This window comes from Halictus rubicundus, chromosome 11, assembly GCF_050948215.1.
Source record: "Halictus rubicundus isolate RS-2024b chromosome 11, iyHalRubi1_principal, whole genome shotgun sequence".
Classification (NCBI taxonomy): domain Eukaryota; kingdom Metazoa; phylum Arthropoda; class Insecta; order Hymenoptera; family Halictidae; genus Halictus; species Halictus rubicundus.
Window position 1 is genome coordinate 301,291 of NC_135159.1, and position 15,584 is coordinate 316,874.

The following is a 15,584-nucleotide window of genomic DNA, read 5'->3' on the forward strand; positions in this document are numbered from 1 at the left end:
TCTTCTGATTAAAATGACACTAAACACGGTACAAATTGGACTGTATTTAGCATTTTTATCCGTAGATTTATTCGAAGGCTTCGAATAAATCTTCGGATAACTTTTGCCAGCTCGACGAATAAACGGCGACGACGGCTGACGAGGACCGACGAGCGCTGAACGTCGAAGACCCAGCGACTCCCAAACGGTATACAATGTAAACGGATGGAGAATCGCGCATTATTGGCAATTTATGGTTGTATGTTTTTAATCAGAACAATATTTTAAGACGAATGAGTTGTAGAGCTTGTTCCGATCGAAATGAGTCCAAACACGACATCATTTGGACTGTCTTTAATGAGATTGTAATTTTTATCGTACCATTACGTATCAGTGAAACTTGTTCGATTACACTCGAATTTGATCTCATTTTCATCAGGAAAATCCCCTCCATTCGCTCGTCACAATTTTTTGAGGATATGTTGAAAAATCTAAAAGTTTAAACTTTCATTCGTGCGCGATTCTCCATCCGCTTACATTGTATGTCGTCTGTCTTCGCTGAGTCTTTGATGCTCGGCGCTCGGCAAAAGTTATTCGAAGATTTATTCGAAGCCTTCGAATAAAAGATATAGATAAAAGATGAAAAAATTATTCGAAGTTCGAATAAATCCGTTTCGAATAAAAAAAATTATCTTTATTCGTCGGATAAATTCTCGTCGAATAAAATTATTTATCTGATACTCGTCGAATAAAGATACTTTTTTTATTCGAACCTTTGAATAACGAATAAAGATAAAGTATCTTTTATTCAAATTTTCATTTAAATAATTTTTTATCCCAAATAATGCCCATCTCTGCGAGGGCCGTTAGCACCGTGAAAGATTTACTTAATATTTAATTGAATTTAATAATTACAAAGAGTGTATCATGAACAAAGTGCATGCACTTGGAACTGTTACAGAAATATGTAAGATCACCCTTTCGATGAAGTATCGAATGAGGTTTATAACACGAGCGACTGGAATCCACCTCTTTTGAGGAGTTTAGTACACACTGCATGTCTAGCCTTTCTTTAATTAGTTTTGGAGGCAGGTCTCTGGAAGTTGTGGATGCATTCGTTTGTATGGTCTGGCTTGCGACTCAATAGGGATTGTTAGCGTACCATAAAACTCCAGATGTGACACAGAACACAGGTAGGTGTGCTGGGCGCTACGTCACCAACGCACTAAAGGACTGAAATGAAGGAAACACTTTTATTTTTTCAATGATCGTCGCAAAAAATTGTTCTTCCTTGAATATGGATGGTACCATGGTATTGGGTTGTAAAGGGGTGTTAAACAGAGCTGCAATGCAGCCCATAAAAAATTAGTAGAACGGTGAAATAAAGAGTAAACTAGAATGTTTTCGAGTAAAATTATTTAAAAATAGTTCTAATGTGTTTTTAAAGTCATCTAGTAAAAATCTTATGGTGCTGAGGTGGAAAAAATATTTATTCATGAAAGAAAATTTTTTTTAATTAATAATAACAGTAGCTATATATATGAAAAAAATTAAGATAGTGTTGATGACAATGGTCGCTTTTAAACTTCGATATGAGATCTGTATTTGTTCGAATTTTTCCGGATTTTCCATTTTTTACAACTAAAGTTTGCAACTACAAACTTGGAAAAAAAATAAAATACGTATCATTACAATTAATATTATTCTTAATTTATATTAATTAGAGATTTTGTACACAAGATTTACATGTTAGTTACATATTTCATATACAACAATTAAGCTGTACGTTCTAATCCTGGTTAAAAAAATAATGTGCGTTCAGTTTTATGCTAAAAGACTGACCGGTTCTGTGCCATGCTAAAAGACTGACCGGTTCTGTTCTAGGAAAGACTGACCGGTTCTGTGCCATGCTAAAGCGGCGATGTTACGAAAGTGGGAACGCCGAAACCCCGGGCGTGAGCACTCTCATTCCTCTCTGGTAGAGGTAGGTTTTCCTAGGTGCGTCTGGATGCAGCGTTTTGCGATCAAACTCCATTCGTCGTAACTCTCTGCTGTGCGTCCGGGCGCACAAGTTTGCGTTCGTACGTGCGATTTGGTATGTCTTTCCTTCTTTTTCGCTTGAGAAGGAAGAGGAAAGAGGATCGTTAGAAATCTTTAAAACTCTTGATTTTACAGACGTGCAAAATAAAGTGTCAACATTTATTCCATTAAATTATAATGGCTGAACTAACAAACCGATGAAAAAGAGTTTTTACGAAGACTACCTTTACTGTTGAGTTTCGCGTTTTCGAGGTTGGCAATGTTTGCTTTTACGTTTTGCGGTGTGAAAGATTGGCGCGCGCTCTTCTGCAATGTACGTCTGAGAGGATGGACGCGTTTTTGCTTCGTAGTGTGATAGTACATAGAAATAGCATTGTTAAGTTGTTTTCCAAAGAATAGTATAGTAAGTAAATATATATTCTACAATAAGTTCATAAAATGTGCAAAGCGTGTAATCAACATAAAGGAAAATCCAATCCATAAATATAGTAAGATACAGAAAATAACATTTACAAAACAATTTATATCACGGTTATCATTAGGAATAAAAACATTTTTGTTATTTGAATCGTCATCGAGACAGACTGTTCTTTTTAAATAATTTATCAAAAATATTAAAAATGTGGAAACATTTTTCTAGAAAAATTTTGACAAATTTTGGAAAAATGTGACCGCGCTCTATGATTGTTTCTCTGTGTAAAAAACCTGGTCTTAGGTGAAATTTTTAAAGGATATATCGTAAATTGAAATACATAGGATTTATTAATTGTTTAAATAAAAAATGTAATAACATATTTGTTTAGGTCGCATTCATTTATTTTAATAGTGCTCATTGAACGACTGTCAGAAAAATGCCTGTTGCGTTTTTGCGACAGTGGTTCAGTGAACGGAAACTTTCTTTATGTTAAGAAGGTAACCGTAAAATTGTTGTGCATCGACATCTGTCCAGTGTAAACAGAAACATCTGTATTAAATGTAGACCTTCTTGACATACCTGAATGTATGTATTACCTAGTCATCAGCATATCATACACAAAGTAGACAAGGTCGAACAGTCCGAATGTAAACACGTGTATTATCACTCTAGTAATATTAATAAAGATAATATCAAAACCGTAAACCAGAAAAATAATGACATAACTTATCAGGCTATGGGCTTTAAGGTTATTAAAATAATCACAAAGTATAAATAAAAACAATTAAACTAGGAAGATTAAACGGTTCCGTAAAACGTAAAACGTGGTTACGATACAGTGCAAAATGGCCGTAAGACAAATTCAAGAACTAATACAAATTGAAAAACTCGTAGACGAGTTGAACTATCAAGTATGGAAGTTCCAAGTAATAATTATTCTTAAATCAATGGGAGTTTATGAAGTGGTAAATGGAGAAATAGAAATCAGGGACAAGACAACGGCCAAAGAACGAGCAGATTGGACGTTGGAGGACACAAAGGCTCAAAAATTAATAATAACATCAGTGCATAAGAAGCCTCGTACGCATCTACTAAACTATAAGTCGTCAAAAGAAATGTTTAATCAATTGATCTCTATATATAAAAGAAATACTGAAAAACAGAAATGCTCTCTGTTACAACAATTTTTCAATTACACTTTCAAAAACGAAACTGATGTAACTACTCACATTAGTAGCCTAGAAAATCTTGCATATAATTTAAATGTATTAACCAGCCTGTTAACGATACAATGTTAATCACCAAAATAATAGCTACGTTACCCGCACAGTACAAACACTTTGTCAGTGCATGGAAATCGACGTCAAATGAACAAAAGACGTTAACCAATCTAACAGCAAGATTACTAACAGAAGAATCTGGATTAAATGTACAGGATACACGATAAGACCAGGTCACTTTCAAATCGGTAGTGAAAAATGGTACATATGCAACAGAACAAATCATATTACGAGGAACTGCGGAACGCTGTTTCAATTGCAGACGTAAGGTTCATATCTTCAGAAACTGTAAAAATCTCTCACAGAGAGACATGCAAAAATGTGGCATCTGTAAGAAAACGAATCACACAGAGGAAAACTGCTTCTTCAGAAAACCTCGAAACAGCGTAAGTGAAAAATGTAAGTCAGACAAGGTATGTTTCGTATCAAATACTACTGGTTCCAATGGTGAATGGGTCATTGAGACCTAGTTCAGACACGGCGGAAACCGAGCGGTTACAAATCGCGGGGATCATCTGCGCGGTTCTTATTTACATTAGCGTCTTCATATTCGTTCACACCTGCCCGCGCGATTCTATGGTTCTTATGAGAGCGTTCAATTGTTGGGCGGATTCCGCGCGTTTACTAACGGCCACGAAGTACCGTATTGCGCGAAAGTGGAAATAGTGCGAGGCCAACGGCGAAGTACTCGAATATTTCCGTGATGATGGTATGTCGTGCTGCCGGCATTCGACCCTGTTTCCAACGATATTACGGTAGAAGAATGGATCGAGAAGATCGAGGAATAGGGCGATCTCTACAATTGGGACGAAATCGCAATCAGACATTACGCCCTATCAAAATTAACCGGTGTCGCGAGAAAATGGCGAGACAGCTAACCACGTGGCGCGCGCTCATGGCTACAATGGAAGGACCTGCTAATCGAAAACTTCCCGTCGGACGAGAGCATGGCGAGCGAAAAATTAAAAGCGCAAAATTATAAGCGTCGTCCTAATCAAGATATAGTAGAGTATTATTATGAGAAGTTAACTAGGTGCAACAAGGCGGGAATGGGAGATCGCGAGGCGATCGAGTGGATTGTGGACGGGTTAAACAACCCCCGATATCGAGAATTTTTAGGCCCGTTAAGCCGTTATAAACGACCGAGCGAGCTTCTGGCCGATTTACGGCAATCAAATTTGAATTTCAAGGAGACACCAGCGGTCATGGACAGACGTCACGTAAACAGATCGACTACACCCAGTACGCAGTTAACCTGTTACGCTTGTAAACAGACGGGGCATACAGCGCGTGCCTGTCCAAGGACAAGACCGTTGCCAACGTGTTACAAGTGCGGCCGGAGCGGACACATATCGCGAGCATGCCCGGGAAGTATGTCTCGAGATCAACAAAGAGTGTCAATACGACCTACACCAACAACGGCGGCGACGACGGCGCGAGGCGAGACTGCTAGAGTTTTGCACATTACCAGTGACACTCATCAAAAATATTTCAAGGACGCTTTGCTGAACGACCATCCGGTCAAGTGTTATGTCGATTTGGGGAGCAGTGTGGTGACATTGCAACAAGACGTAGCCCGTGAGCTTGGTTTGACTTATTATGAGACTTCGTTAAACAGTTTTGTAGGGTATAGCGAAGGTCGAGTTCAACCGGTGGGCGTGCTAACGGCAATTATCAGTATCGACGGCGTTGCGGTGCGAACCGAGGTGCACGTAGTGCCGAAAGGAAGCCAAGCGGTACCACTGTTGGTAGGACATCCCTACACCGAGCACCCTGAGGTCGTTATCGTGAGTCGCAGCGGCGAGTTGAGGGTGATGACCACTAGCGACAACTAGGGGATGACGTAACGCAGCCCAATGAAAAAACCACATTCCGAGCTAGCAAGCAGTGTGTGATTCCAAATAATTACTTAGGTCATATCGTTGTAGAGGGTAACGTGCCGAACGAGGAGCTATGCATCGAGGGCGGCTTACGAGAGACGGGCTCCGTAATACCTAGATGCATCGTTGCCACGGACGAGGAAGGGCAGACTGTTCTACCTGTCCTGAATGTGACCGGTCAACAAGTGACGATCCAGCCAGGCGACGCCATCATCCGTGGAGAAGTCTGCGAGGAGCGGGCTTTTGAACGAGAGATCAACGATGAGCCGATTGCCAGGAGTCAAGTCGACACGGACTTGGATGAAGAAGAAGCGGACGAATTGCTGCGTGTCCTCAATGACAACAGAGACCTCGTTGCTAAGACGTTAAGAGAGCTAGGTAGAACAAATAGGGCGACCATGCGAATAGAACTTGCGTCAGATAAACCCGTAGTTTATAGGCCATATCGCGTATCTTATCATGAAAGACGACAGTTGCAAAATATGATTAATGAGTTACAGACGGCGGATGTCATAGAAACTAGTAATTCTCCCTTTGCTAGTCCGGTTCTACTAGTTCGAAAGAAAAATGGCGAAATGAGGATGTGCGTCGATTATCGTGCGATTAACAAAGCGACTATCAAGGATAAGTATCCACTGCCACGCGTAGACGATCAGTTGGATAGACTGCGCGGACAAAAGTATTATACGAGTGTAGATCTTTTTAGCGGTTATTACCAAGTGCCGGTGGAACCGAGTTCGCGAGAGAAGACAGCTTTTGTAACGCCAGACGGACACTATCAATTCAAAAGAATGCCCTTTGGCTTATGTAACGCACCCGCAGTATTCCAACGAATGATAAATACCATTTTAGGGTCGCTGCGTTATGACATAGCTATGGCGTACATAGACGACGTCATCATACCGAGCATGACAGTAGAGGAAGGCTTAGACCGTCTAGTGCAAATTTTTGGAGTTTTTAGGGACGCGGGATTGACTATAAACCTAAAGAAGTGCCATTTCTTTAAGTTAAGGATAGAATACTTAGGATTTGAAGTTTCAATGTTAGGCATACAACCAAGCCAACGAAAATTGGAAAGTGTGCGTGGGTTCCCAACCCCGAAAGGTGCTCGAGACGTACGTAGTTTTTTAGGGTTAGCTAGTTATTTTCGGCGATTCGTTAGAAATTTTGCGGTTATCGCGAGTTCGCTAACTGACTTACTACGTAAGAATGCGAAGTTTACCTGGGGTAATGAGCAGAATAAGGCTTTTGAAATTATCAAAGTAGCACTAACATCGAAGCCGCTTTTAGCAATACATGATCACGACGCCGAAACGGAAGTCCATACGGATGCTTGTACGCTAGGGTTAGGAGCAGCATTGTTGCAAAAGCAGCCAGATGGGAAGTGGCACCCCGTGAGTTTCTATAGTCGACGGACAACTCTTGAAGAAGCCAAATACCACTCGTATGAATTGGAGGCATTGGCAATAGTATGCGCGCTTGAAAAATTCCGAGTTTATTTGATTGGGATTCATTTTGTTATTAAAACCGATTGCAATAGCTTAAAAATGTTAGAAAATAAGAGAGATTTGAATCCGCGCATCGGCAGGTGGTTCGTTAGATTGTCGGAGTTCGATTATAGTATCAAATATCAAGCAGGCGAACAGAATAGTGTAGCAGATGCATTAAGCAGAAATCCAGTAGGAGAGCCTGAGAACACAGAAGTCGAAGGGTTGCCCATTTTAGGAGTCCAGGTTAATACCGACTGGGTAGCGGCTATGCAACGAGCGGATGCCGATATTTTGTGCGTTCGAGATAGACTCGAGGCCGGAGACCAGAGCGTTCATCAAAAATTTACAATGTATAATGCGCGAGTTTATAAGGTGTCAAAAGGACGATGGCGATTATATGTACCACACGATTTACGTTACGATATAGTATCCGAGGCGAACCGGTCAGTAGCACATCTAGGCATTGACAAAACACTAGAGAGAGTTAAAGAGGAATACTATTTCCCGAAAATGCGTAATTTTGTTACTAAATATGTAAATCGATGCGTAATGTGCTTGTACTCCAAGGTTCCCACAGGGAAAAAGCCCGGGTTTTTGCACCCGTTAGATAAGGGCAGCGCTCCGTTTCAGACCATCCATATTGACCATTTAGGGCCGTTGCCGACGACGGAAGATAACAATAAGTACGTGGCTGCAATTATATGCGGATATAGCAAGTATGTAGTGCTAAGGGCAACGGAAGATGTAGGAACGAGTTCTACCTTAGCGTTTATTCGAGATTTCATATCACACTACGGTAGGCCGAATCGCATTATTAGTGATCGAGGGACTGCATTCACCGCGCGCGAGTTTGAAAAATTTTGTCAGGATCATGGGATCCAACACGTCAAAATAGCTACAGGCACACCACATGCAAACGGGCAAGTTGAGCGGATAAATAGCGTTATACTAAGTTGTTTAACTGCGATAACACACGAGATCAATGTCGGGGACTGGGATAGGAAATTGTACGACGTGCAGTGGGGTATAAATAGCAGTAGGCATAAAGTTACGCGAAAGACGCCGTACGAAATTGTTTTTAATCATAAGGCCCCGGGATGGCACGAAAGCGAGCTCACTAGAGAAATTCGGGAGATGAACGCGCAATTTGGGGCGACAGAGGCGAGTGAAAACGTTGCCGAGCTATTAAAGAAAAATGAAAACGCAATCAGCGAGCAATTTAACAAAAAGCGAATCAAAGCGAGAGAATATCGAGTAAATGATTTAGTTCTTGTAAGAAGCGAAGCACCTGCGTCGGGCGAAAGCCGCAAATTGTCACTCAAATATCGAGGACCGTACGAAATCGAAAAGATACTCGGGAATGATCGTTATATTGTGCGGGATATTGAAGGCGAGAAACAAAGCGCTAGAACTTATCAAGGAGTAATAGCGGCAGATCGACTAAAATTTGTGGCGAGAGCGGAAGATTACATAAATCGCGCGAAAACGCGATCGAAAAAAGCGTCCGAGAAACAGGCGGTTGAAGGGAAAACTGTCGACGAGGACGTCGAAAGAGCAGGATAGCCGAATTGTAGCGAGAAGGAGTGTTTGAATGGGGAAGGAATGCGCGCCGAATGAATGAGAACGAATGAGATCGAGCAATAGGTGAAGCGTGAGTGAATGGATGAAAGGTGTGTGAAAGGGAAGTGGAAGGTGCGAGCGAAAATATAAATACGGGCCGGGAAGGCCGGAGCGGAGACTACGGAGACCCAAGAGAATTCTGAGACTATGTATACTAAGCGAATAAAAACCAATTAAATTTCTAACAGTATTATAATAGGAATCGACAGATGCCTGTGCCTGTTCCTACAATAGTATTCTAAATTTTTTATTTTAACAACACTTTAGCACAAGTTCAAGACAAAGGTCTTGATAAAAGGAGCTATGCCTTTTAAACACAGTAATGTGCCAATGAATAAAGAATTTAGGGAGCCAGCTGAAAAAAGAATTAGGCTTGATTTTTCTGAAAATGATGGATCTGAGACACACAAAGGAAAAAGAATATAATGTGGCTGACGATGAAGAATCTTGTCCTAATCTTGAAAAAATTACGAACACAAATATTGTAAATAGTTTGTATGATAAAATTGTGATGCAGGAAATCATTATTAAGCTCCCTAGGGCTGAATGGGGGCTTCATTGCTGCTGTAGCAACAAACTGCTCATTTTCTCAGTTGTAGAATTAATACCAGATCCATATGAAGATACAAAACTAATACCAAAATATACAAAGCAGGTATTTCAGAATAATAATAATATTAAGTATTCGTACTTTTTATTGAGTCCATCCAATGAAAGAAGATTCACAAACTTTAACCCTTTACACTCCGCGCTATTCTCGATGTTGGCTACCAGCTACTCCGCGCCACTTTGTGGCAAAAACGGACATTTTCAAACTCTCGTATTATTTTGTATAGCTTTGGAACTAAGTAACTTATTATGATGATATTGGACTTATATGAATTGGTTGAAATCGAGGAAAGTATATTTGCAAAAAAATCAATATTTTATTGTTTATAATTTTGTACAGTATGATCAATTTTGAAACACTCCCCAATATGCATTGCAGGCTGATAGTGCATGTTTGACAATAATAAGTCGTTTTACGCCTGCCACCAGGTGTTTTTCTGTCAGGACAAACAACACAATTCCGTTTTCTTTGTCTCACATCGGGAATATGTAGTTTATTATCTAATCTATTGTCTGCAGAAGATGTGGATGGACGCGTCCTCGATTCACGAAAATCACCTCTCAACTGGTCAATGAGTGCCTTGACAAACTTGTGGTGCGTCATTGGCGTTTGATTATTTGTTTCTTTTGAGATGCGGTAAATAATGTAGGAGTTAATGACACACATTTCCAACCCCCAAAAAAGTAACTTCGTCCACCATTTCAGCGACTTACGGAGAAAACAATACGTCGAAGCGTATTGATCCGCACGATCCATTTCAGGTTTATTGACTGTCACAACAGTCATTTCCTCCAGTTTTAGACTCGTTTTTTTATATTTATAAAACCCTCTATACAGTGTGAGGTATGCTCGCATACCGAGCTTTCTTCTACAAACTCTCCTTACCGCTCTTTGCAAGAGAAGTGCTCGGACCGTCGCACAGTGGGCAATTTGGACAACATCGGATTCAAAATCAAGGAACTTTGGATAGGAATGAGGTAGAGCGATGAAATCTTTTTTAAATGAAAGCTGCAACTTTGTAGAATATGGGCAAAATAGAGAGATTGTGGTACGAACGTTTTTTAACCTCGAGAAAATTCGTTAAACTCGCACAAATTCAAGAAAATTTTAGTTTTTTCAATACCACGCCCGGAAAAAATTTTTTTTTAACATGCTATACATCATTTCCCATAGATTTTTTCACGCTGATTTCAAATCTGGTCTCAAAATTTGTCTACGACCTCAGGATTTTGCAAAAAATAGATTTTTGTGACAAAAACTAATGAAGTCATTTTTTCGTTGAAATGATTGGATGGTAATAATCTCCCTATTTTTCCCATATTCTACAAAGTTGCAGCTTTCATTTTAAAAAAATTCCATCGCTCTACCTCATTCCTATCGAAAGTTCCTTGATTTTGAATCCGATTTTGTCCAAATTGCCCACTGTGTGTCGTAAGCACGCTTCTCACGTTCTCTTCTGACACAAAACCCGCTGACATTTTTTTATATATCTTAGTAATTTTACTACATTTTGATTTGATTTCTTGTGCCATTTCAAGAGAAAACTTCAGGGAAACATGCATGTCTCAAAAAGTTGCGCTGAAATAACTTAATTCCCCGTAATCACTAATAAACCTGAATGTTCCCTGAGAGGGGACATCGGAATAATAAGTTAGAATTACGATGTCCCCTGAGAGGGGACAGCGGAGTGCAAAGGGTTAATAAGGAAAATACTACATAATATTGAAATTTTCAGATGATTGTAAATAGTAAACAGGAAATACAGTTCCCCTTTCTGGGGAAAAACATTGAGTTGCAGCGTGTAAAGAAAAAAGTGCAATGTGCAGAGGACTTAGAAACTCTGCTTATGGAAATTGATGCAATACAGATTTGTGTAGGAGGTCCGTCTGCAAAACATTACAAGAATAGTCAGCCAGAATGTGCATCAAGAAACGAAATTACATGAAGACATCACAATTGTCCCATTGTAATGGAAGCAGGAACTATTTGTATAAAGTGTTTATCTCTTCATACAACATTGACACAAAATGAACGGAATGGAAAAAGAGTCAGAGTATGCGTTTCACCAAGAGCAAAACGCAGACTAAAGTTGCTTTCAAATAAGAAACGCTTAGTGCAACAACAATTGAGTAGAAGAGAAAAAAAAATAAGCGATTTAACTGAAGAACTTGACAAAGTTCATGAACGCCTGCTTCAAATAAAGGAAGTCACTATAAATAAAGAAATAGATAAATTGTCCTCAAAGCTTCCACAAAATCAGGTAAAATTTCATGTATTGTGATTATATTTCTTTTTTCTTGTTCTCCATTTTTTACTTGTGTTTTTAAACATTGATAAATGAGATATTTTTATTAACGAAGTTAGTTTGCATGTTGCTTTGTAGATTATATTACTTAAAGAGTGCTTGGCTGTCGGTAAAGTATCCAGAGTGAAAGGTCGACGGTACAGCCATGAATGGCTGCTTTTATGCTTACTTTTGTATATAAGGAGTTCAGCTGCTTACAATATGTTACGTAATAATGGTGTGCTACCCTTACCTACAAAATGTAGCATATTAAAATATCTGCATGCGTCCAATATTGGCTGTGGGTTTGATGATAGATTTTTTTAACTCTTCAGAGAAAAGCTAGAAACATATCCAGAAATGGCTAGGGATGGAATTATATCGTTCGATGAAATATCTGTCCGAACAAGCATTGAAGTTGAAGTAAAAACTGTCCTTCAATGGCTTAAAAAATTATGGAGAGCATGACACAAAAACCACAGATATTAACGAACAAGCGAATCATGCATTAGTTTTTATGTTTTCTTCGCTCAGTTTCAATTTCCATCAACCAATTGGAATGTTTGGTGCTAAAGGTAGTACACCGTCCAATATTTTGGCTGCTTTGCTATTACAAGCCATATTAGCAGTTGAAAAGAGTGGAGGTAGAGTGCGTGGGATAGTATGTGATGGTGCATCTACGAATAGGGGCTTGTGGAAACACTTTGGTATAAATAGTAAATTGGATAGCTGTAGCTTTTCCTTTGAGAATCCTTACGACGAGAGTCGTGCAATTTATGCATTTTCCGACGTGCCCCACTTAATAAAATGTATTCGAAATAGGTTGCAAACAAAAAAATATCTCAAAGTGAATAATTTCTTTTAAACATATACAATTGATCTCATTATATCAACTTTCATTTAATATTTTATACAATACTTTACTGTGTATTAAGTACATATTTTTTTACCTAACTGCCCTTATGCTCAGACAAATTACGGTGTGGTACGTTGGTCATATTATGAAACGCTGTACAACAAGGATTCTTTGAGTAATTTGAGAGTATGCCCCAAATTAACCAGCGGTCACATTTATCCCACAAATACCATGAAAATGCGTGTTTTCCTAGCCACCCAAGTATGTTATAATTTACTTATTATTTACGATATTCTTTTAATGATTTCTTTTTCCCTTTATTGTTTAGCTATTCAGCAATTCGGTAGCTGATGGATTAAAATATTATTTGCAAACAAAAGAAAAAGGTTTCGAGGGATGTGAAGCAACTCAACTCTTCACAAGAAAAATTAATCGCTTATTCGACGCATTGAATAGGTCTTATCCACTGGAAGGTATTCGACTCGGCAGCAAAGATTTGGAAGTAAGTAAAAAATCTTTCAAATAGTATTTGAATTATTTTTGGAGTATTCTATAGTGAATGGAACATTATGTGGTCTTTTCATTATGTAGTCTTTTAATCTTGTGATTTTTCATTTCTCAGGTCATGAGAGACGCAATAACTTGGTTGGATACATGGGAAAAAGAAACAACATGCAATGATGAATTTTTAACATCGTCAACGGCCGAAGGATTAAGAGTAACTCTCAACTCAACCATATGCTTGTGTGGAGAATTACTGAATGGGTGTAATTTCAAATATGTCTTGACAAATAAAATGAATCAAGATTGCTTGGAGGTTGCAAAAATTTAAATGTAATATTCTTATAGCACATGAATATCAATCACTAATTCATATTTATGTGTTGTGTGAGGCATGTATCATTTATTTTTTATGTTTATCTCTAATTTTCATGATTTTAGAGATTCTTTGGAGTGATACGTCAAGCTGGTTGTGAAAACGACCATCCAACATTTGCAAACTTCATCCAATTGTACCACTTGTTATCGGTGTATACAATACTTGAACCACCTAAATTTGGGAATTGCATTATAAAAAATATGTGTACAGATGAAAAACCACCACAAATCAGTTTGGAAGAGTTTAAGGCTATTTTTCAAGAAAAAAATGAGTCTTCCAAACAAAAACACATTCGAGAGTTACAAAATAAATTCAACCATCTGATTGAACATTCCAAATGGGAGTGCGATGACATAATACAAGAAGACTACTAAATGGACGAAATCAAGTCTTGCATAGTCTATTGTATAAGTGGGTATATTTCCAGAAGGATGCTCAAAAGAACAAAGTGTGATGTTTGTAGAAATGCATTTACATCTTGCTATGAAAATGTACTCATTGGATGTAAAGAAGCAAATTTAGTTAATGTTAAGTCGAGAGGGGGACTCCAACCCCGAATATGAATTTATATTAAATATTTTCGAAAATAGATAGCTATTTTCAAAAGCATGTTAATTCTAGTGACATGTACAACTTAATTATTCAGGACCTCCTTATGCATGCAGAAAAATTATTTTTCCCCTGTAGAGATCATAAACAATATGTAATATCCTATTGTATATATTATTATATTGTCTTAAGATTGCGACAATTCGCGAAATTAAAAAATAGAGAAAGAAATGAATAATGTAGTAAAGACAAAAAGAAACAATCTAGATTGTGCAAAACATAACACAATAAAATATTTAATTAATTTCATACAATTGAAAATGTGTTCTTATTATACGCACGTGTCCAATTCTATAGAAAATAAAGTTTAATGTTAGAGAGAAGCATAATTTATTTGTACATGATCGTTACATTATTTTTATGTGTAGGGTACTACCCACACACATAAAGAAGCAACTCTCACCGATGGTACGCGGGTCTCACTAGAGCACCTAATGGGCTATACCGGAACTAAATACTTTAGATCATAGGAGTGGGGATGGAGTCGGACCACCTTACTTTCTTACACCGTGGTGCTATCTTTAATTTCTTGAAAATTACTTAGTATTTCTGAATGTAGTACATAATATCATAATATCTTAGTAAATAAAGTTGACCTCGTTAGCTTTCTGAGCAAACAGAAGAAATATAGAAATGCTTAAAGCGAAATGATAGCACACTTGTGCTTTGTGCTGATATCGTTCAATAGTTTGCGAGTTGCCAAGCAGGTAATAGCAAGTGTCAAGTTTTAAAGTTAAACCTCGACATGGGCCGCAGAAAAAAATTAAGTCAAACTGAAATTGCAAGGATTATTCAATTAAAAAGTCAAAATGTTACTGCTTCCGAAATTTCAAAGATTATTAAAAGAAGTCGCTAGGTAGTATATAATGTTACGATATCGAGACATCGCGCCGAATGGTCTTCGTTGCCGCGTCGTCTTAGTGACGACGATACAACGGGGACATGACAGAGTCGGTTGACGAACGCCACTTGAGGGAAGACACAAAGCTGAGTACTCCTCCTCTATTTAATAAAGGTTTATGGGTATTTCATACGTTTTATTCATTGAAGATACCCCGAACCCGTAACAATAATTTATTAAGAGTTCCTACAAATTATGGAAGGAAAAAAAGTTGTGGGAGACCGCCAACATTATCAGAACGGGATAAAAGGCCTATTATTCGTATTTGCTGTTAATTATTATGTAACTTTCTTTTTTTTTTTGGAAATATATGTATAAATTTTGTAAGTGTGCTATCATTTCGCCCTCAGCATTTGTTTCTTCTGCTTGCTCAGAAAGCTAGGGAGGTTAACCTTATTTACAAAGCATTTCGTCTCTGTGCGTCATAACAATTATGATATTATGTGTTATATACAAAAATTCTAAGTGATCTTCGAGAAATTAAAGATAGCACGCACGTGCTATCATTTTGTCCGGGACTGTAAGTGAAAAATATACAGAAGGTTCGCTAGAAATAGAATATTGTCCGACAGATCAACAAATAGCAGATATACTGAAGAGAGGTGATAATAAGAAGGGGGCTCGTAGTCATTCGTTTGGAACAAATGCGGCCGATCGTTGCTATGATTTTTCGGCCGGCGAGCGTCACGCGAAGCGTCTTCGGACGGCAGTTTTTCGACAGTCGTCATAAAGGTCGTACT

General features: G+C 38.4%; 1 protein-coding gene and 1 pseudogene across 25 annotated transcripts in view; one reads left to right on the forward strand and one right to left on the reverse strand.

Moving 5' to 3' along the window:
• Positions 1-15,584, reverse strand: part of Sw (cytoplasmic dynein 1 intermediate chain short wing) — a 123,668-nt gene that overhangs the window by 33,819 nt on the left and 74,265 nt on the right. The window lies entirely within an intron of this gene.
• Positions 13,216-14,156, forward strand: LOC143359409 (uncharacterized; annotated as a pseudogene).